Source organism: Lepisosteus oculatus, chromosome 14, assembly GCF_040954835.1.
Source record: "Lepisosteus oculatus isolate fLepOcu1 chromosome 14, fLepOcu1.hap2, whole genome shotgun sequence".
NCBI classification, from domain to species: Eukaryota; Metazoa; Chordata; class Actinopteri; order Semionotiformes; family Lepisosteidae; genus Lepisosteus; species Lepisosteus oculatus.
Genome location: NC_090709.1, coordinates 48,476,061 through 48,500,265, shown reverse-complemented (window position 1 = coordinate 48,500,265; position 24,205 = coordinate 48,476,061). Strand labels below are relative to the sequence as shown.

Here is a 24,205-nt window from a genome sequence, read left to right as displayed (position 1 = left end):
GCTCCCCTAACCTTATACAACCTCGCTTTGAGTTGTTTAACTTTTCTTTCAAATCACTTGGGTTCATCAATCATTTGATCATTTTTCAGCGTGGAATAAACCTATTACTTGTTCCTTGGAGATTACCATCTGCTGATAAGATATGATCGCTATATTGACCATATACAATTTCTTGCATAAGGAATTCATATTTTGCATACACCGATCCCCCCGGAGTCCCAAGTGATTCTGGTTTTGAAAAGCTAAAGGACAATGAGCTTCACGATACCAGGGGGACAGTGGGTGGTCAAGTCTCCCCTAAACAATGGATCTTGTCAGATTATGATGTCAGTGCATTTAATAAATGTTGTTGAACTCTCTTTAGCCCAAATACAGAGGAGCCCAGACCCAGAATGTTACACATACTGACAGAGAGTGATCTCATTATGTGTGTTTGGATTTTAACAACTATTTTTATTGTTTGCTAGAACCAAAACAATCTATGTTAGACATTTTCATCTTCAGCCAAAAATACAAACCTGTGTAGGTAGTGTGGTGCAGGTTCTTGTCCCATCCTGCTCTTGGTCCAGGTTGGAGGGTTGCACCGATTCTGAATCTTGTTAGCTGGTATGGATGGGTTTGGGGGTGTTGATACCAGAGTGGTCCAGGAGGGGGATTCAGGTGTCTCGGGGGCATTCTTGTTTTTCTATGAGTTCAGGTTGATTCTGTTGGTTCTGTCATGAATCTCCCTCACGCAGGCAAGCTCTCCCGCATTCCCTCGAGCTCTGCCCATACCAAACATGCACATGTCAATCAGTCCTCTACTTAAACCCTCATCTGTCCCCCGGTCATTGCTCACGATTGAGATTCTCTCCCGGAGCTTACCTACTAACTACGCCTTTGCCTTACTATGACTTCTCCCCTGGACCTCGACCCCGCTTTTCCGACAACTGCTTTAGCCACTCGATTTTGTACCTTCGCCTGTTTTACGCTTTCTCGGATCCTGACCCCAGCCTGTCTCTTCATTTATGCCTCTGCCTACCGACGCAACTTCTACGCCTTCCCGGACTCGGGCCCCTGCCTGTTTACTCCGACTACGCCTGCGTCTTGCGCCAACCCTACCAAGGGCACCGCATTGGATCCCTATCCTCAGCAGTCAGCCCCTGCGTGACAGATTCTGAGTGTCTTGGTTACATCCGTTTGTGTGTATAGATGAAAAAGCTATTGAAGAGCACCCCCACACCCCCCACCCGTCTCGGTGGAAGTTGCCATGTTCAAAAAATCCTAAAAAGATAATTAAAGTTGCACACAACAAAGCATGACTGTGAAAGGTCAGGAGGCCTGCCTAGTGAGCACAACACTCGATTACAGTAAAAAAAAAACATTAAAAAATAAAGAAATGTTCCACAACTCAAAGCAAGGTTGTATAAGGTTAGGGGAAATGTCTGGTGTAAAACACCTGGTTGCAGCACTGTGGCTGTTGTGCTTGAAGAGCTATTGACTCGTGAATAGCACCCCCCAATCCCCATGTACCGCCTGTCTAATGGTGCCATATTGAAAAACTAAAATTCTTATTAAAAAAATTAATAAAGGGGCCACAACCACAGAAAGGTTGTATAAGGTTAGGGGACCTGTGTGGTGTGTAAAACACTTGGTTTCAGCAGTGTGGTTGTTGTATTTGAAATGCTATTGAGCCATGAAGACGACCCACCTATCGCACTGTGTTACCTGTAGTGTTATCTTCAGAAAATCATAAAAAAATAAAGAAAGGGGCCACAGCCACAGCAAGGTTGTATGAGGTTCTGGGGCCTGTTTGGTGTGTAAAACGCTTGGTTTCAGCAGTGTGGGTGTTGTATTTGAAATGCTATTGAGCCATGAAGATGACCCACCTGTCCCAGTGTATTACCTGTAGTGTTATCTTCAGAAACTCATTACAAAATAAAGAAAGGAGCCACAGCCACAGTAAGGTTGTACGAGGTTCTGGGGCCTGTCTGGTGTGTAAAACACTTGGTTTCAGCAGTGTGGGTGCTGTATTTGAAATGCTATTGAGCCATGAAGACGACCCACCTGTCCCAGTGTATTACCTGTAGTGTAATCTTCAGAAAATCATAAAAAATTAAAGAAAGGGGCCACAGCCACAGCAAGGTTATATAAAGTTAGGGGGCCTGTCTGGTGTGTAAAACACTTGGTTTCAACAGTGTGGGTGCTGTATGTGAAATGCTATTGAGCCATGAAGATGACCCACCTATCCCAGTGTATTACCTGTAGTGTTATCTTCAGAAAATCCTAAAAAATATAAAGAAAGGTTCCACAACCCAAAACAAAGCTGGGAAAAGTCAAAGGACCTGCTTAGTGTGCAAAACACTTGCTGCATTGTGGGTGCTGTGGTTTAAATGCTATTGGTTTGTGAACAGAATACCCCTATCCCAGTGCATTGTGCCATATTAAATAAAAGCATGAGAAAAAGAGATTCAGAATGCAAAGCTGTGTCAGTGTTCTGTGTAAAAAATCGGTTTGAACATCATGGGAGCTGTTTTTAATAAGCTGCTGAGAAAAGAATATTTTAATCTTCCTGCTGTCAGTAGGATTGTGAATATAGTTGACCCTTACCTGAATGAAAACAGGGCGTAAAGGAAGGGTTTCAGAAATCAAACAAAGCTTTATTCCCGTGCTTACAGTCTGGGTAATGGGAGACTGCGCTGTTCTGCTTCCTATGGTCATACACGGGTTTTTCGCACGAAGCCGTATTGAACAGTATTTCTCGCGTTGTGAACGTGTGCACACAGCGGTCTCCCGGGTTCCAGTTCGTGCGTAATTACGCATCGATGAAAAACCGGAGGTGTAAAAAAAAATAATTAGCTCACTGATAGTTTGATGTAAAGAGTGTGGAAATATCCACAAGTCGTGGTCTTTAAAATGCATTTGGTTTGACGGCGTTCTGTGCTTCCATTGCGAAGATATGGACAAAAGAATATTCGTGCTTGGTCAAAAAAATGTCATAAAAACGAAAAAGTAAAGGCTGAGAAAGCATCCACAATGTATTTTATACACAAAACAAGCATTCTCGCAACTCTAAGAGGTTTCGTGAAAGCGCTACAGGCGTGCCAAAATCGTTTTCGAACTTCGAGCTAACTTTACCCCGGTAAGTTAGCTTGAAGTTCGAAAACGATTTTGGCACGCCTGTAGCGCTTTCACGAAACCTCTTAGAGTTACAAAAACACTTGCTTTGTGTATAAAATACATTGTGGATGATTTCTCAGCCTTTACTTTTTCGTTTTTATGACATTTTTTTGACCAAGCACGAATATGCTTTTGTCCATATCTCCGCAATGGAAGCACAGAACGCCTTCAAACCAAAAGCATTTTAAAGACCACGACTTGTGGATATTTCCACAGCCTGTACATCAATCTATCGGTGAGCTAATTATCTTTTTTTAAACCTCCGGTTTTTCATCGATGCGTAATTACGCACGAACTGGAACCCGGGGGACCGCTGTGTGCACACGTTCACAAAGCGAGAAATACTGTTCAATACGCTTCATGCGAAAAACCCGTATATGACCATAGGAAGCAGAACAGCGCGGTCTCCAATTACCCAGACTGTAAGCACGGGAATAAAGCTTTGTTTGATTTCTGAAACCCTTCCTTTACGTCCTGTTTTCGTTCAGGTAAGGGTCAACTATATTGAAAATACTACTGACAGCAGGAAGATTAAAATATTCTTTACTCAGCAGCTTATTAAAAACAGCTCCCATGATGTTCAAACCGATTTTTTACACAGAACACTGACACAGCTTTGTGTTCTGAATCTCTTTTTCTCTTTCTTTTATTTAATGTGGCACAATGCACTGGGATAGGGGTATTCTGTTCACAAACCAATAGCATTTAAACCACAGCACCCACAATGCTGCAGGTAAGTGTTTTGCACACTAAGCAGGTCATCTGACTATTCCAGGCTTTGTTTTGGGTTATGGAACCTTTATTTTTTTATGATTTTCTGAAGATAACACTACAGGTGGGATGGGTGGGTTGTCTTCATGGCTCAATAGCATTTCAAATACAGCACCCACACTGCTGAAACCAAGTGTTTTACACACCAGACAGGCCCCCGAACCTCATACAACCTTACTGTGGCTGTGGCCCCTTTCTTTATTTTGTAATGAGTTTCTGAAGATAACACTACAGGTAATACACTGGGACAGGTGGGTCGTCTTCATGGCTCAATAGCATTTCAAATACAGCACCCACACTGCTGAAACCAAGTGTTTTACACACCAGACAGGCCCCCTAACTTTATATAACCTTGCTGTGGCTGTGGCCCCTTTCTTTATTTTGTAATGAGTTTCTGAAGATAACACTACATGTAATACACTGGGACAGGTGGGTCATCTTCATGGCTCAATAGCATTTCAAATACAACAGCCACACTGCTGAAACCAGGTGTTTTACACACCAGACAGCCCCCAGAACCTCATACAACCTTGCTGTGGTTGTGGCCCCTTTCTTTATTTTTTTATGAGTTTTTCAATATGGCACCATTAGACAGGCGGTACATGGGGATAGTACATCGTGCTCTTCACGAGTCAATACCTCTTCAAGCACAACAGCCACAGTGCTGCAACCAGGTGTTTTACACACCAGACAGCTCCCCTAACCTTATACAACCTCGCTTTGAGTTGTTTAACATTTCTTTCAAATCACTTGGGTTCATCAATCATTTGATAATCTTTCAGCGTGGAATAAACCTAATACTTGTTCCTTGGAGATTACCATCTGCTGATAAGTTATGATCGCTATATTGACCATATACAATTTCTTGCATAAGGAATTCATATTTTGCATACACCGATCCCCCCGGAGTCCCAAGTGATTCTGGTTTGGAAAGCTAAAGGACAATGAGCTTCACGATACCAGGGGGACAGTGGGTGGTCAAGTCTCCCCTAAACAATGGATCTTGTCAGATTATGATGTCAGTGCATTTAATAAATGTTGTTGAACTCTCTTTAGCCCAAATACAGAGGAGCCCAGACCCAGAATGTTACACATACTGACAGAGAGTGATCTCATTATGTGTGTTTGGATTTTAACAACTATTTTTATTGTTTGCTAGAACCAAAACAATCTATGTTAGACATTTTCATCTTCAGCCAAAAATACAAACCTGTGTACGTAGTGTGGTGCAGGTTCTTGTCCCATCCTGCTCTTGGTCCAGGTTGGAGGGTTGCACCGATTCTGAGTCTTGTTAGCTGGTATGGATGGGTTTGGGGGTGTTGATACCAGAGTGGTCCGGGGGGGGGGGGTGCAGGTGTCTCGGGGGCATTCTTGTTTTTCTGTGAGTTCAGGTTGATTCTGTTGGTTTTGCCACGAATCTCCCTCACGCAGGCAAGCGCTCCCGCATTCCTACGAGCTCTCCCCGTACCAAACGTGCACGTGTCAATCAGTCCTCTGCTTAAACCCTCATCTGCCCCCGGTCATTGCTCACGATTGAGATTCTCTCCCGGAGCTTACGTACTAACTACACCTTTGCCTTACTACGACTTCTCCCCTGGACCTCGACCCCGCTTTTCCGACTACCGCTTTAGCCACTCGATTTTGTACCTTCGCCTGTTTTACGCTTTATCGGATCCTGACCCCAGCCTGTCTCTTCGTTTACGCCTCTGCCTTCTGAATCCACACCGACGCCTTCCCAGACTCCTACCCCTGCCAGTCCCTCGACTACACTTTCGCCTGTCGATTCTGTGCCTACGCCTGTGCTACATGTGGAAGACCGAGTCAAAAGGTCAGGACAGTGACTATGCGTGGGAAAGGTTTTCTGTTCGCACCTAAGACCACTGTCTTAGGTGCAAACTAAAGCCTGTGATTCCTCACACCCATTCAACCAGAGAAAATTGAAACAGATTGTAGGATGCCAAATGGCACCCCCCTGTCCTGTTTGTTTGACTTCTGACACTGCCCCTTTCCCTGTATGTTCCTTTGATATGTTAAAGTATTGCCTACTTTTAATGTATAAAAAAGGAAAGTATAACTTCAGTCCAGTGAGCATGTCTTGAGTGCTAGGGGAAACCCTTTCTCTGTGATATGCTCCCCTTCAGCTGATTGTATTAAAGTTCTCTGTTGACAATCTCCCAACCTGAGTGAAGACTGAGTTTTTTTCGACATACGCCTTCCCGGACTCGGACCCCTGCCTGTTTACTCCGACTACGCCTGCGTCTCGTGCCAACCCTACCAAGGGCACCGCATTGGATCCCTATCCTCAGCAGTCAGCCCCTGCGTGACAGGTTCTGAGTGTCTTGGTTACATCCGTTTGTGTGTATAGATGAAAAAGCTATTGAAGAGCACCCCGACACCCCCCACCCATCTCGGTGGAAGTTGCCATGTTCAAAAAATTAAAGTTTCACACAACAAAGCATGACTTTGAAAGGTCAGGAGGCCTGCCTAATGGTGGTGCTGGCCCCACTAGCACCTCTTCCAGCAGCAACCTTAGTTTTTCCCAGGAGGTCTCCCATCCAGGTACTGACCAGGCTCACACCTGCTTCAGTACTGAAGGCTGCTGATTATGGCCAGCAGCCATATCACCCTGCAACTCACAACTGGCAACCCACTGAAGCTAAGCAGGTGTGAGCCTGGTCAGTACCTGGATGGTAGACCTCCTGGGAAAAACTAAGGTTCCTGAGGGAAGAGGTGCTAGTGGGGCCAGCAGGGGGCGCTCACCCTGCGGTCCATGTGGGTCCTAATGCCCCAGTATAGTGACGGGGACACTATACTGTAAACAGGCGCCTTCCTTCGAATGAGATGTAAAACTGAGGTCCTGACTCTCTGTGGTCATTACAAATCCCATTACGTTTCTTGAAAAGAGTAGGGGTGTAACCCCGGCGTCCTGGCCAAATTTCCCCATTGGCCCTTACCAATCATGGCCTCCTAATAATCCCCCTCTTTGAATTGGCTACATTTCTCTTCTCTCCTCCTCACTGATAGTGGTGAGTGTTCTGGTGCACTATGGCTGCCGTCGCATCATCCAGGTGGATGCTGCACATTGGTGGTGGTGGAGGGGAGTCCCCATTACCTGTAAAGCGCTTTGAGTGGAGTGTCCAGAAAAGCACTATATAAGTGTAAGCAATTATTATTATTATTATTATTATTAATGAGCACAACACTTGATTACAGTAAAAAAATCATTAAAAAATAAAGAAATGTTCCACAACTCAAAGCGAGGTTGTATAAGGTTAGGTGGAATGTCTGATGTAAAACACCTGGTTGCTGCACTGTGGTTGTTGTGCTTGAAGAGCTATTGACTCGTGAATAGCACCCTCCTATCACCATGTACCGCCTGTCTAATGGTGCCATATTGAAAACATCATAAAAAATAAAGAAAAGGGACACAGCCACAGCAAGATTGTATAAGGTTAGGGGGCCTGTCTGGTGTGTAAAACACCTGGTTGCAGCACTGTGGCTGTTGTGCTTGAAGAGCTATTGACTCGTGAATACCACCCCCTATTCCCATGTACCGGCTGTCTAATGGTGCCATATTGAAAAAATCATTACAAAATAAATAAAGGGGCCACAGCCACAGCAAGGTTGTATAAGGTTAGGGGGCCTGTCTGGTGTGTAAAACATATGGTTTCAGCAGTGTGGCTGTTGTATTTGAATTGCTATTGAGCCATGAAGAAGACCCACCTATCCCAATGTATTACCTGAAGTGTTACCTTCAGAAAATCATAAAAAAATAAAGAAAGGGGTCACAGCCACAGCAAGGTTGTATGAGGTTAGGGGGCCTGTCTGGTGTGTAAAACATATGGTTTAAGCAGTGTGGCTGTTGTATTTGAATTGCTATTGCAGGGGCAATGCTTGTTAATAAGACAGAATTAAGCGTTGGTATGCTGTCCTAAAGGAGGCCCCATCTCACCCTCCATCTCTGTGGTGCAGCCACAGAGAAAGTATTCATGCAGGCTGATTTAAGATGTTTTCTTTTGATAAGGAACAAGCTCCCAGACGGGGATGCACTTAGCTAAGCCTGGCTATCATGATCAATGGTCATCCATTGGCGCCTATCAGTCTAGAGAGTGCCGAATGGACATCTGGACTGCATTCCTAAGTATCAAGAGTAAGTGACTTATATCTCATCTTGACCAACCAATCAGGGACTGGCAGGGCGTGGTAATACCATGTGGGTCTCCAATGCCCACCGAACTCTCAACCAATCAGCACACACCTGGGTCTTGGTCAAAAAGGGTGCGCAAGCTCAGATCGGGTCTCTCCTTGGCCATTTTCGTGCATCCTCAGAGACAATCACGTGACAACTGCTGTTGTCTGCAAAAGGACTTGGACTTTGTTCTAAGCGCAAGGCCGAGGATCCCGTACGTACTCAGAATTCTACCAACGTGAATGCTCCGCTTGATCAACGGCAGCCTACAGTTGGACCCTCGTCGACAACCTGAATAGCTTATTCAGAAGCAGCGCTGGACCGGGAACTAACCAGTTTCTTCCCAGGCAAAAGAGTGACTTGTGAGGACTCGCGGTCATACTCTGTGCATAGAGACTTTCTACTAGCCAGCCGGACTGCTGGTAGATCCCCTCGGAGCAACGACTGCCCTGCGCGCCGCAGTCAGATTTCTCCGCCCGTCCTACTCCGAGCTGCACCTTGACTGGTTGGTTTGGTGTTCGTGCCGGGAGATTCCAAATCCATACACAGTGGAAAAGTAAACCCCATGTTCTACATTGCTTCTCGAGAATTCAATTGTACCTCAACACAAGTTGTTATCAATTTAATTCATGAGTAATGTATTTACTTCCGAGTTTAGAGTAACAGTGGGTAATAACACTGGTTAGCGATTTGGTAACCGAACGATATATATTGAAATATATTCTCTGTTGTGTATCTCTTTGTGTTTGCATCTCTTCGAGATTAAGTACCTTGTATATTGATAACCCTCACAGTAAGGTCTGCTGCTCGTATCCAGGCAGACTAGTATATCTTTGGTGCACAATTTATATTAATACATGTATCTCGTGTATTGAACCCGTGTGTGTGCGTTGTTAGTTGTTCTGACGATTGATTTTCTAAAAGCTACAACGAACAACCTCGTGATTACTGTTACAATTAATAATTGTCTAAGTAAACCCATCAAACCACTACACTATTGAGCCATGAAGAAGACCCACCTGTTCCAGTGTATTACCTGTAGTGTTATCTTCAGAAATTCATAAAATATAAAGGTTCCACAACCCAAAACAAAGCTGGGAAAAGTCAGAAGACCTGCTTAGTGTGCAAAACACTTACTTGCAGCATTCTGGGTGCTGTGATTTAAATGCTATTGGTTTGTGAACAGAATACCCCTATCCCAGTGCATTGTGCCATATTAAATAAAAGCATGAGAAAAAGAGATTCAGAACGCAAAGCTGTGTCAGTGTTCTGTGTAAAAAATCGCTTTGAACATCATGGGAGCTGTTTTTAATGAGCTGCTGAGTAAAGAATATTTTAATCTTCCTGCTGTCAGTAGTATTGTCAATATAGTTGACCCTTACCTGAATGAAAACAGGGCGTAAAGGAAGGGTTTCAGAAATCAAACAAAGCTTTATTCCTGTGCTTACAGTCTGGGTAATTGGAGACTGCGCTGTTCTGCTTCCTATGGTCATATACGGGTTTTTCGCACAAAGCTGTATTGAACAGTATTTCTCACGTTGTGAACGTCTGTACACAGTGGTCCTCCGGGTTCCAGTAAGTGCGTAATTATGCATCGATGAAAAACCGGAGGTTTAAAAAAAGATAATTAGCCCACTGATAGTTTGATGTAGAGGCTGTGGAAATATCCACAAGTCTTGGTCTTTAAAATGCATTTGGTTTGACGGCGTTCTGTGCTTCCATTGTGAAGATATGGACAAAAGAATATTCGTGCTCGGTCAAAAAAATGTCATAAAAACGAAAAAGTAAAGGCTGAGAAAGCATTCACAATGTATTTTATACACAAAGGAAGTATTCTCGCAACTCTAAGAGGTTTCGTGGTTTAATTTTTTTTAATTACTGAATCATATTTAAATGTTAAACAACTGAAAAGCATATCGCTGTAGACCAGGATGGCCGAGTGGTTAAGGCGTTGGACTTAAGATCCAATGGACAAATGTCCACGTGGGTTCAATCCCCACTCCTGGTAGTGTTGTAATAAGTTTTAAGTGACAGAACACTTTGATGATTTACACTCTATTTAAATATGAATTTACTAAATTTCAGTTCAGTTCTCTTTACTCCCACTCCCTGGCATAACTGAGCTCTCACTATCGCATACTGAAGGCTTTACATGCATTAGCTGTGATACAGCTCCCAATAAAGACGGAATCAAACAGTTTGTTCTGTCTCTCATGGTGATCCTCTTCTCGATCCAAATGAAATGTTTAATATGATGCGTCGAGAAAAAAAAAGGAGTGAATTTCCGCCTGTAATGATTGATGCCCCATCAAACATTTTGTAACATCCCCGGAAGATTATACAGTAGAATCCTGGTTTGTGGCTTAAATTCAAGGTAAACAAGACCAAGGAAACGAGTTGGAAACTTGATGTCGAACTGGAATTTAAGTACCCGGAATATTTCACTACATTGGGCAATATGTGCCAGAGAGGAGCACTTTAAATCCCTTCGATAGCTCAGTTGGTAGCACGGCTGACTGTATTAGAAACAGTTAGGAATCCTTAAGTTGCTGTTTCAACTACAGCTCGAAGAAAGGTGCTTTTGTGAACTTTAATTAAATAGTTAAAATAGCGAATCTTTTTCACTCAGACGTTGATCAAAAGCTCAATAAACGATGAAGCAGAGGCTGTTGTTCCGAATTCAGCTAACATCTGGTTGTCTTGTTTTGGCCAAGATCTGATCTTTGAATTAAGGGACTACGCTGTCTGATTTGTAATTCAAAAGTAGATACAAATGTCACTGTTTTCAAAGGATAGGTACTTAATTGGCTTTATGATTTGGTATTGATTTTGTATCATGATATTATTACGTTTGTGCTTTCTGTGTTTTTCATCGTATTGTGAACTTATTTTTTAAACAAATGCTAACAAAGGCAAACACAGCACAAATCTGTTTATATCAGCGGTGAATTGTACATTTTTATTAAGTACAATCTACTGTATTTTTAGAAAAAAATGGCATACTGTGCACGATATGTTGCAGAAACACAACATGATATTTTCATAATTATTATTTTAATCATTTAACAAGTATGAGGTCCCGGATCCAAATCTTCAGTTTTGATTTTTTTTAAAGTGATATCTTCTCTTTCTCTCGTGGAAATCACAAGATGTGAGCAAATGTTTTTTGTTCTTTTTTTTTCACGTTGCGATCCAAAGAGCCTCAGACGCACAGTCTGACAGTAACCAAACCAGAATGGATTCTGCTGGGAGCCGGACTGAGCTCATTCTCACTCCCTGTGCTGAAAACAGAATTATCTCTTCCCCAAACATCGTCTACAGCTGCTAGATATTGCTCTGCGTCCTACTGCTCCAGCAATTCCTTTGACCAAAGACAGATCACTTGTGCGCTTTTAAACTTCTTGCCACTTGCTCTTTGATGACTCATGCTGACTGTCCTGTGAATCCAAAAGAAAATGTTAAAGCTGATACATTTTCTATTGTAATTTGCATCTAACTACAACATCCCTGGAAAAGAGATTTTATTCGTTGCGTGCAATCGCTATCTTTTACTTTACGTATGGTAGTGGAAATAGTTTTAAAAATGTTTTCTAAAGAAGATTGTATTGCCAGGACCTGCCTTTAGCGCTCAGTAGCGATGACGCTGTTGATATAGATGGAGAAGAAATGTAAGATGAATTGATGATCTAAGCTAAAATATCCCTAACACGCCTCCTGTAACAGTGTTTGTATTCATAGCAAGTAATATTTTTTTTCAAACCCGAACGTTGCTTTTGCATTAAGTGTTATGTAACCATTAGCGGTTTTGGTAGCTTCTGAAGAGCGCACTTTTCCAAACTGAAGCCTATAAGAACATTATTCAAGATGCACCATGGCCCAGAACGTGTATCGGGACAAGGATTAACATCAATTGAAAGTACTCCCAAATAAAAGACTTGACGGAACAATTGAAAGAGTAGGCAAGTATTAAAAAAACACCATAACTTTTCGGCTTCCAATCTCTTTCCAGGTTCAGGCTTTGTAAAATGACATGATTAGTGGAGTCATGCTGCGGCTGTGAGTTCAAGCCTCACCTGGAGCAGCCCGGTTTTCTGTCTTGACAGGTAAACAGTGTTTTGTGTTATTTGCTAAATGGAGAGAGGATTCTGTGTTAATTGTGCTCCTCCTGGGAGAGGTCAAGATGAGAAGTTCACGAGGCTGGTGGTAAATATCCTGTCCAGGAATATCGGGGCTGTAGGGGGTCAGATCTATAGATGTAGTAAACACATCAGTGGAGACGGTGTGTCTGCTCTCTGTGAGAGAGCCGGGCGGAAAGAATAATCTGTGGTCGGGGAAGAAGAGACCCTCGTTGGAAGAGCGGCGCTCCACACAGGAGAGAATGAAAAAAAATCTTTTTCAGGGACGCTGATTGTTCTCTTTGGGGGAATTAATAGCACCTGTGGCGAGCGACCTCGTGGCGCAACGGTAGCGTGTCTGACTACAGAACAGAAGGTTGCATGTTCAAATCACGTCAAGGTCAGCTGATGAGTTTGCAGGTGCTGCTGGTGCTGAACCTGGAAATTACACCACGCAGTCGGGTTTTAGCTGTACACCACATAGGTAATCGAACAAAGTAACAGCGCAGTACAGAACACCCAGTCAGGAGCTTATTCAGCGAATCATCATGAACATGACAAGAGAAAAGGCATACTACACATCCGTGAAACATCACGTCCGGCTTTAGAGACAGTGACATCAGAGAATGGAAGTTTCAGACTGCTTTTTTTGTTACAGGTTCAAGCAAACCTGAAAGTTAGGGAGTGTTTGGTCACTTTTGTATGAAAAAGTGTCTGAAGCCTGTAATTATAATTTGTCCTTTTTTAATTGTGGTTGAAATCCACTCCCATGTACCAAGACCTTACAGTATATTCATGTTTGCTTAAATGACTAACGCTATTGGACATTAGCTGGTGTTTTTTGTAACGATTTGCTATTTCATGCAGGAAAGAAAGGAAACCAGACCCAACGTTTGCTTTCAGGTGCGGTCTATTTACATAACGGACATCTATTTCTGAGGAGCCTGATTTAAATCACACAACCCCGGTAGAAGTCGAATCGACAATCTAATAAACCGAAATCAGACGCGTTATCCATTAAACCACTAGTCCGTCACATAAATGAATTGCACCACGGTGAGTTCAGCGCCGCTACTAGTAATACCCCACCCCCATCTTAAATTTCTAAATGAGAAACGTGTTTTCTACATTTTTATCAGTTTTAAAAAATCATCACTTTTAAGCAGACAAAGCCTTTATTTGTCGCTCTGAATTTCTAATTGATTTAGAATTCCAAGAAAAAAGCATTTTGTTCCACAGCGGCGTGAAAAATTCATGTCTTTCACTCTACTTCTCTCTTGTAGTAAAGCAGATCTTGCTAGGTGAGCATTTGCTCCGGTAAATTAGGTCACTTTTCATGTTAACTCACTTCTTCTAAACACAACATTTCCTGGTGCACGTTTTCTCCATGAAAAAAAGACATTTTCTCTTACATGATTTCTCGTTTTGTTTCATCAAAGAGTACAGAAAGAAGAAAGAAAGGAAAAGTGTCGTAAATGAACTCTGTCATCCTTGGGAGATGTCAAGAGCATTGGACATGAAAAGTGCCCGATAAAAGCCATTTCTGTACGTTTCTCTTAGTGTCGGGGCCCGAATGTAAAGGAGGCAACATGCTCAGCCAGCCGACTCAGCTTACTGAACGCAGGTGTCTCCGAGCGATGTGTCCAAGGGGCAGTAAAAGAGGAGAATTCTGCCGGCGCCGTGGCTTAGTTGGTTAAAACACCTGTCTAGTTAACGGGAAATCCTGGCTCCAAATCCCAGCAGTCCATCGCCTGTGTTGCACTAGACACCCTGTAGATAATCAAAAGCATATTAAGCTCCCTGGTAATGAAATTGGCGGATAAAAGCCATTTCACATCCTTTCTCAACTTGCTCAGTGAGCAGGCTCACTGCACACCGAACGAAGATATAACAGAGCAGTGTGCCCAACTGGCTGAAAAAGGGCAGTGCTTTGCCGGTGCTGTGGCTTAGTTGGTTAAAATGTCTATCTAGTAAACAGGAAATCTTGGGTTCAAATCCCAGCAGTGCCTTACTTCCTGTCTTCACCCTCAGTTTATTGTTACAGACAATATGCTTCTGCATTATGTTTAAATGAAGTTTTCATTTCGCTTTTGGCACAACTTGTTTTTCAAGAAATCCACACATTGCGAAAGATAAAATGCTCATCTTTCTTATCAGTGCAAAAGAATTACTGCCAGCTGGCAAGAAAATGACAATGATTTTTTTTTACTTTAGCCAAAAATCTGTGAATGTAGAAAAAATACAAAAAATGTCAGTTTCTATGGCACACTCAGTCAGGGTGTCCTTCAGTTAAACACAACGTTGGTAGATCAAACGCACCCAGAGACACACTTCGAATTAATCCGATCTAAACATTACCTTCTCTAAATGTGATTGAGTTTCTTTCCACGTCCTTAGACATCTTGATGTTTGCAGAGATTTTCAACTTTTGACACCAGTCAAACTACAAGTAAATAGTGGAGTACCTTAGTCAATATCATTTATATGTGAATATAAATGTAAACATCAATATTTCTGCTGTCTCCTGAGAAACACAAGTATAGAGTCAAAACACAATAAATAATGCTAAAAAGTTATTCAGTTAACACCCAGATGTGACAAAACACATTTAATACTTACATCCCCTTTAAATATGTATTTCCTTAATATCAGTTCTCTTCCCTCCCCAGGATACCTGCAAATTCACTATAGCATATTAAAAGCTGTGTGTAAGTCTTACATGTGTTCTGAGTAGTATAAAGCGACACCTTTCCTCAAACTTTTGACAGGTACCACGCCCCCTTTTCCAGCCAATGGGAGTCAGCGGTGGTTGGCTGTCCCGCCCCCTTGCCAGCCAATGGCGTGTTGTTATTTGTGCATGTCCCGCCCCCTCAGGAGCCAATGGTGTGTTGTTAAGGGTCGGAACTCCCGCCTTCCCCCCCCGGCCAGTCGGTCCGGAGCCTCAGGGTCCCAAAGCCCAAAGACGGCGCATCCCTCGCTTTAGGTGTGTGAAAGTGTGTATTGGTTTGGAAGGGGACCATGTCTGCAGCGGGGTTGAGTGCGCTCTATTATAAACCTAGGGAATCGGGTAGTTACAGCGGCATGGAGAGTCTGGTGTGAGCTGCGAGATCCCGGGGTGTGAGCGGCGCCAGCCGCGGCCGGGTGGCCGAGTGGTTGTCCGGCCAGGCTGCTTATACGCTGCACAAGCCGTGTCTCAAAAGCAGCAGGGTTGTAAGCACACACACACTGACTGCGTAAAGTCTCACGGAAAGAACTCGCAGGACAAACACCATGTGAAATGTGAACCGATTTATTTCAACAGTAGGTGTTTCAAACACTGAAACAACGCAGCACACACGCGTTACCGGCTCCTGTTTGCATTCAACAATTAAATGTTGGTGCGGAAAATTAGTTCGGTACATGTAACCACCACCCCAACATTGCTGAGAAACTTTGAGGCATCTGAAAAAGCATTCATAACCCCCTTCCGCTCCCCATGTCTAAAGCCATGCGAACCACACTGGGCGATCCGATCTAGCAGAGCAAAAACATTTGCCTGCGTAATCAGCGGGATGGTGTTACCACAGGTTCTGTGCAAAACACACTGTATTTTGGAATACACACTGTAGGCTTCCCCTACACCCCAGGCTTCCATTTCTGATCTGAAAAAATCAGATCTGCAATAATTTCACTCAAGTTCTTGACATACACATCTATCTCTTTAACAAATTTAAGGATATTAGCATTCGACTCTTTGTTTTGCATATCAAGCTTTGTAGAGAGAAGTGTGTAAAGCACTCTTAGTAAGCATTCAGACGTATACATTCGAAATTCTTCACTCTTCGGACGATGGCACACCCGGGTCTGTAAAACAGAGTGAAATCTGTATTCACATTTTACATAGATCTTTTTTTTTGCGTCTGTAAAAATAAGAATAGTGTTTCTTTTGCAACGCATCAAAAGTCACATCTACTAATTTTTCATCCAGCTGTTCAAGTATGGTGTGTACATGCTCGTATGGGGAGCGGTCCTCAATTATATTTTTCAGCAACTGTTTTATGCACCGCTCAGTGTCATTTCTAATGGTGTACGAACCCAGACACCTGGCGGTGTACAGAACAGTCGATAAAATTCAGGCTAAACTATGAGACTTATAAATTTCTAAAGCGGCAAACATCACATCTTCAAACCCATCTGTGTAGCCGACAGACAGGCATGTGTGACCCCGCTGCCCAGGATGGTCAATCAAACAGGCCGGGCAGTCATCAACCAGGACCCTCTTTAAACAGTGTTTGAAGATGCAATAAACTACTGCTTTCACAATCTGGGGCATAACATCGGGCTCATTAGGGACATCGTTAGCTAAACCTGGTTGGGCATCAGCTTTATTAACATTTGGCCGAACACACAAGCATAGACACGAAACATTCAGTTGTGCCGGTAGGCTGAAGATTGACCCGTCCACATCCTCTTTATTCTATTAAAGGAAAAAGAAAAGAAAGGCTTAAAAAACTTTTGAGCTAAGGTTTTTCGTTAATATTTACCATTTGTAGCGTGGTATCATCGCTAGCACCCGGCAGTTCTTCAACATCTGGTACCCCAGCTGAACTCACACCCCCGCTGCTGTCACAGGGTGCAGAGGGTGGGGTCGGGTTTTGCTAAAAAGAAGACCAAGTATTAAAATGACATGCGCTAAGCACCGATACAACAATTCCACGATCAGAAAAAATATTTTAGCCGCCTACCTCTTCACTTTGTAGAGTAGCAGACCCCGTTGTTTCTCCACACAAAGAAGCCATCTCCGCAGCTCCTAACAAGGGGCGGTGTCTGACAGCTCCAAGGACGCGCTGCGACCCTGTAAGTCCGGAGCGTTTAAGAATATGCGCCAATGGTGTAACCACGCCTACATAACACAAGACATTTTTCAATTGGTTGTGATGCTTTAAAACGCATCACAACCAATGTTGTGATGACCCCCCCCCCCTTGTTTTATCGAGAGCGAAAAGTATTCACATATCAGTTTAAAAGTTTTAAACTTTAAAAGTATTAACACACAACGCAAACACAAATGATGGGTTTGCCCAGAAAAAAAATTTTAAACACACGGGGTTGGTCTTAAAGTTTTTAAAATAATGTAATAAGACACAGTTTATTTTTAATAACACATTCGCGACAGCTTTTTCGAAAGTTTGAGATAAATTTCCACACATCGCAAGCGTAAAAGTCTTTAAGGTATTAATAGGCAGCAAATGATGGGGTGTTGTTCTTCATACTTTAATGGATTGGTCTTAAAGTTTTAAAATCACGTATTAGAGATAATTTGAGATGTTTTGGAGACATGCGGTGTGTGTGTGGGGGGGTTAGTTAAAGTGGCTTATGTACATCGAACACACAGAGCCCGTTAAAATCCAACACACGTTAACCACGGCCTGTGAGTTCAAGGTTGGCCCATATTTTCTGGATGGTTATGCTGTAATTGGCAGAGTGCCGACAGCCTTTGAGTTCAACGGTTGCTTTTTTCACGGTTGTAGCGTTTGTTATTGTGAAAACGATTTTAATCCGCTGACAAACACTACTTTTGGCTGGTTGTACAGAAAGACGATGGTTAAAATTAATTTTCTCAAAATGAGAGGTTTTAACGTGCGTGTTTTGTGGGAGCATGAGTTCAGAGACATGCTTGTTGAAAATGGAGACTTGGGTAAATTTCTAACAGCTGCGCAGTTACCAGAGCCTCTGCAACCGCGCGATTCGCTTTTTCGGGGAGAACAAATGCTATTTGTTTGCATTACACAGCGCAGCCCGGTGAAAAAATTCATTACTATGATTTAACCAGTCTGTATCCGTTTGTGAACAAAACTAAAAAATACCCACTGGGGCATCCCCGAATAATATATAACAACTTTGGAGATTTAAAACGGTATTTCGGTTTAGCGAAGGTGAAAGTTTACCCACCCAGACGTTTGTACTTTCCAGTTCTTCCAACCAAAATTGACAAAAAACTGTTTTTCACGCTGTGTCGTACGTGTGCTGAAACAAAACAGACCACCCCCTGTGAGCACGGTGATGAAGATCGCGCCTTGACTGGTGTCTGGTGCACCCCCGAATTACAGAAGGCCTTAGACCTGGGGTATAGAGTGTGTAAAATTTACGAAATTTGGCATTTCGAAAAGGCCTCACACGATCTTTTTACCGACTACATCAAACTGCATCTGAAAGGGAAGCAGGAAGCTTCGGGGTTTCCAGAGTGGTGTACAGATGTCGAGAAACAACAAAGATATATCTGCGAATATTATGAAAAAGAGGGTGTCCGGCTGGACCCCGGCAACATTAAAAAGAATCCGGCCAAAAGACAGCTTTCAAAAATTGCCTTGAACAGTTTGTGGGGCAAGTATGGGCAAAGAGACAATTTACCACAGACCACCATTGTGAGAAACCCCGATGAATTGTTCAGGTACTTATTTACGCCATATCATGAGGTGTCAGCCTGCGAGTTTATCGATGAAAACACAGCCTGTGTTACGTGGAAACACACTAAACACCACTATACGGGCCATTCAAACACTAACATTTTCATCGCTAGCTTTACAACCGCCTATGCCCGCTTGGAGTTATACAATCTGCTAAATGCTTTGCAAGGCTGTTGTCTCTACCATGACACAGATTCCGTTATCTTTGTGAGCCGGGAGGGTGAGTGGAATCCGGAACTGGGCGACTACTTGGGTGTGTTGACCAGCGAAATCGATGCTGGTCAACACATCACCGAGTTTGTGTCAACAGGACCCAAGTCGTACGGGTACAAACTGTCTGGAGGGAAAGCCTGTTTAAAGGTAAAAGGCATTACGCTCAATGTGAACAATTGTGAAAAAGTTAACTTTGAGAGTCTGCGGGACTTGGTTTTTGACTATGGCGTTAACCCTTATGCAGAGTGCCGGGAATTTAAACACATTTCTATTCAACAGCCGATGATCGTGCGTGTTAAAAAGGATTGGCGCATTGAGACCCGGACCTTAAAGAAAACCCAGAAGGTGGTGTACGACAAGCAGGTGCTGCAAGAAAATTTGACATCGTTGCCCTACGGATATTAACACGATGGATGTCAGGTTAAAACACCCTTTTTCATGCATTTTGTCCGGACCCTCGAATTGCGGTAAAAGTTATTTTATAAAACAGCTCTTGGAGAGCGGTGATACCGTTATGACTCGTAAACCCGAAAACATAGTCTGGTGTTACAGCTGCTGGCAACCTCTATACGACGAGTTGCTTGTGAAATTTCCATACATTCAGTTTATAGAAGGACTACCGACGTCGTTTTCCGACGACCAGCTACTGCCGCCGGGTAGAGTAAATTTGATTATAGTGGATGATTTGATGGAGTCTGCGTGTGAAAATAATGAGATAGAAAAAGCTTTTACCAAATACGTACACCACCGAAACCTCAGCATCATGTATATCGTCCAAAATGTGTTTTGTCAAGGCCGGAAAAGTAGAACCATCGCGTTAAATACAAAGTACATGGTGATGTTTAAAAACCCTAGAGATAAACTACAGATTACAACCCTGTCCCGGCAGATGTACCCCGGTAAAGCCAAATTTTTTTTGGAAGCGTTCGATGACGCTACTAAAAAACCTTTCGGTTACTTGTTGGTGGATTTAAATGCCGACACCCCAGATGACTATCGCTTGCGAACAGGTCTTTTCCCCCCAGATGTAGCCACGGCTTATGTGTTTAAAAAATCTAAAAGTCGGTGATCTCACAACCACCGACTCAGTCGAAAAAACACGTTCGGGGCGTCGTCATGTCTTCACGCGTTCGGAGAAACCTGACTCTCTTAAATTTTCTGGTAAAAGCCACCCCCAAACAGCGGAAAGCTATTCTCTGCGGGGCTACAAATGATCTTGTACAGGCCATAGCTGAAATCGCCTTGAATACCTTGAAAGGGAACATACCGTTATCTGCTAAGCAGTTTGGGACCCTGAAGAGAAAGCGTAAGCTTATAAAGACTTTGAGTCGAAAGGGTCTTTCTCTTAAAAGAAAGAGACTCTTGGTGAACCAGTCCGGTGGTTTTATCGGGGCCCTGTTGAGTATTGCAGTACCACTGATTACGGGGCTTCTACAACGTCGATAATGGAGCACGCTGAAAAAATGTACCTGGTACCTCAGAAACAGCTCGATCGACTCCGAGAGCGGTCTGGGTTCGAAAGCGATGTAAGAAAAATAACCGCCCGTCGCCTGGATGATGAAATGCGTGACATTCTGCAGAACTCGCATCTGGCCGAATATGAAAAAGTGAAATTGTACATCCAGGTGTTGCAACGGTATTTGACATTAGTACGCCAGGAGACTTCCGAAAAGGGGACATTAACCGTTGTACTACCGGAAAATGCACCCACCGAACTATCACGTACGTTCGCGCAACCGCCGTCATCGAGCGAGGCTGACTTTGAGTATATTTTGGACAGCGTGTCTCAGAGGTTCCGGAGAAATGCCGAGATATTGTTAAAGACCATGGCCCGCAATGAACCACTAATAGCCTGGAATGAAAAGGGGGAATTTGTGTACAAGGGGGCACCCGTTGAGGGCTCTCACATGATTGATCTTGTCAGGGCTCTCACGCAGCAGCAAGCAGTTGCTGGCGGTAAGAAGCCAAAAGGTTGGGATGTGTTCATGGAGGCTATGGCTGAAATCAACATGCCGGGCACCTTGCTAGCCAACGCTGGTAACCGAGAGCTACTTGAAAAATTCAAGGCTGCCCCGCCGGGGTGTGCCGCGTCGGCCAAAACTTTAAAACAACCGGTAGAGTTGTCGACGGTCGACCCGGTCTCTAAGATAACCGCTGAAAGGAGACGATCATTAATACCTAGACCCACATGGCTGTCTTTGTAACATTTTTTTCTCTGGGTCTGTGTGTTTGTGTTAAATGACTTGAAATGTATATTAAAAAGCGTGCGCAATATGTTTAAAAATGGTTTGTCTGTAACATGTATTAAAAAAAGCTTGAGCGCTGTAACAGCGAATGTATAATAAAAATATTGTGTTGATTTTCATCCATGTTTTGTGTTCTTTTTAAATAATAACCACACAGACGTCGAAATGGTTCGATTTCATTTTTATTTTAGACGACCGATTAACATTTATGACATGTTTTAAATTGTCGTAAACACCCGCATAATTGAACATTCGTATTTTCAAAGGGCTTGAAAGGGTACAGGGGTCTCCGTCTCACGACACGACGTCGGTTTTTCAGAAACATTTCCACCATGCGGTCATTCTGGATTGCATCCGTAGAATAAAGTTCTAAAATGTTTCTAAAAGATAAACCTTTACATCTATGGTATAGAAAAAAGACGCAGTGTAGACCGCAGGTCACTGCAAAAGAATCTTGCAATTATCTGTTATTGTAAAATATGGAGTTAGCATTTCTGTTTAAGAAATCATTAATGTTCTTGTGAAAGAAAAAGGCTTGGGGTGAAAATCCGTAGGAGTCGAAAAATTCTGCGCCCTCGTCGTCGGGTAAGTAAATAGCCAGCCAGTGTTCACCGGGGCGGTCGTGTGGGTGAGTATTAACTATTAAACTCAGAGGGCGCCGCGCCAGTCTCTCGCTCGGTAGGGCATCACTGGGGAACACGCCTAGAAAACTGTCTCGGGTATAGCGGTCTCGGGTTAGAATGTCTTCCAGCTGTTTGGTGTTCATCTTTATGTGCAGGTTGTGTGGTCTCCAAGTGCTTTTTAGCTGAAGTCGTAAATGACTTGACGTCTCATATCCAGCTCTATCACGTTGTCGAACAGCGCGTACACAACCATGTTAACTGTAGTGGGTAGCGGGAGCGCGAAGCGTATTTCAGCTCTCAGATTACCCGTTTTGATAAGTGAATAATGTCCTGTGCACTCGTCGTCGGGGCTGAGGTTGAAAGCGAACAATGTGTAACCGCGCGCGTACTCCTCGCGGTCCACCAGAACTGGTTTGTCTTTCAGACGCTTCCCGGCTGTTTCCACCAGATTAAAATATTCACGGACGCAATGTCCATTCTGGAAGTCTGGTTGAAGCGGTTTAGTGGGGATTTGTTCCCCGTCCGCGTAGAGAGCCAGAAAGTTAACGTTGTAGTGTTTAAAATTGAAGGGGTTTTGGGTAAAACTGCCGCTGAATGCCGCGTTGTCCACAAACCCCAAAATGACCACTTTGGGTAACTGCCCGAGAAAGAGGTTTTCTTGGTTACACACACGGCTCCCTGCTGGCAGGCTGAAGACTTTCATCTGTACGCGGTCTATGGGGTATTTAGCGTTGGCCGTCAGGAGTGCTTCGGCGTGTCCCAGTCTGACCCCGGGTGACACTCTGACTCTTTTCACAAACAAAGATGCAGAGAGTACGCTCAGTTTGTGTTCTCCGGCGTTGTTCATTAAGCAGAAAGCATCTCTGTTTCGCGTGAGTTTTATTTTCAGGTCTACGCCATTCAGAAGTAGTTTGTCCTGAAAAAACAGGTCAGCGTGAATGTGACCCAGGAGCTCCAGTTTTCGGCTTTGCGCCGTGTATGATGCTCTTTTTCGGAACCCCTGATTGGGACCATCCAAAATTGTGGACTCGTGTTCCCCGGCTGTGTCTTTGTAAAAGAGACCTGTTGAATACTGCGTCTTCAGCGTCTCTTCACTGTAGTTCAGGACCGACTCTATAAAGGCTCTGTAAGGATAGCAGTTGTTGCTCTGGCTGATCAATCGGTCTCCTACGGTGATGTCAACCTGGCTGAAGATGGCAGCGATGGGGTAGTTCACCAGGCTCACACGGGCTGCCGCATCAATGTCCCGACCGTCTGCTTCCGTTATTTTACAGGTCAAATAGAGCAGCGTGTTGTTTAAATCTAAATAATCTTCACCGTTGCCTGCGACGTAGAACTCCAGAGGTGCGTTTTCCGTGAGGGCCGTGAGGGGTGGAACTTCTATGTAAAAGCTTTTCTCGACGCTTGTTTGGGTAGGTGCTAATTGAAATATGTCCAGCTCCGACTTGGCGCATTCTGCAGACCCGCCGTGAACAAAAGCCATGTTTAAAATATGTCTCGTTTCGTGTCGCGTTGATTGCGGTGTGTCACGCTCTTCTTGGTCGACCTGAAGCTTCTATGAGTTGCCTGTCTGCGCTTAGCTGTTCTTTTATCAGGTTTCGGCGGCCCCCGACGGTGGGATGATGACGTCTGTCTTTTTCTACTGACACCCCTGCGGATGTATGCTAGACCCGAACCTTCCTGCTGATGTGCAGCCACCTTAGACATGACCGCGCTTGTAACGTTGCCGACCACGTCTTTGGCGATGTTTTTAGCTGCCGATGCCATGTGCGGCTTACAGTGCCTTGCGAAAGTATTCGGCCCCCTTGAACTTTTCAACCTTTTGCCACATTTCAGGCTTCAAACATAAAGATATAATTTTTTTTATTTTATGTGAAGAATCACCAACAAGTGGGACACAATTGTGAAGTGGAACGAAATCTATTGGATTTTTGAAACTTTTTTAACTAATAAAAAAATGAAAAGTGGGGCGTGCAAAATTATTCGGCCCCCTTGCGTTAATACTTTGTAGAGCCACCTTTTGCTGCGATTACAGCTGCAAGTCGCTTGGGGTATGTCTCTATCAGTTTTGCACATCGAGAGACTGAAATTCTTGCCCATTCTTCCTTGCAAAACAGCTCGAGCTCAGTGAGGTTGGATGGAGAGCGTTTGTGAACAGCAGTTTTCAGCTCTTTCCACAGATTCTCGATTGGATTCAGGTCTGGACTTTGACTTGGCCATTCAAACACCTGGATACGTTTATTTGTGAACCATTGCTTTGTAGATTTTGCTGTATGTTTGGGATCATTGTCTTGTTGGAAGATAAATCTCCGTCCCAGTTTCAGGTCTTTTGCAGACTCCAACAGGTTTTCATCCAGAATGGTCCTGTATTTGGCTGCATCCATCTTCCCCTCAATTTTAACCATCTTCCCTGTCCCTGCTGAAGAAAAGCAGGCCCAAACCA

At 43.7% G+C, this 24,205-nt stretch overlaps 1 non-coding gene across 1 annotated transcript; it reads left to right on the top strand.

Moving 5' to 3' along the window:
• The first annotated feature begins 10,044 nt into the window (after positions 1-10,044).
• Positions 10,045-10,127, top strand: trnal-uaa (transfer RNA leucine (anticodon UAA)). Its single transcript has one exon. It is a non-coding gene; the product is annotated as a tRNA-Leu (tRNA).
• Positions 10,128-24,205: the final 14,078 nt, after the last annotated feature.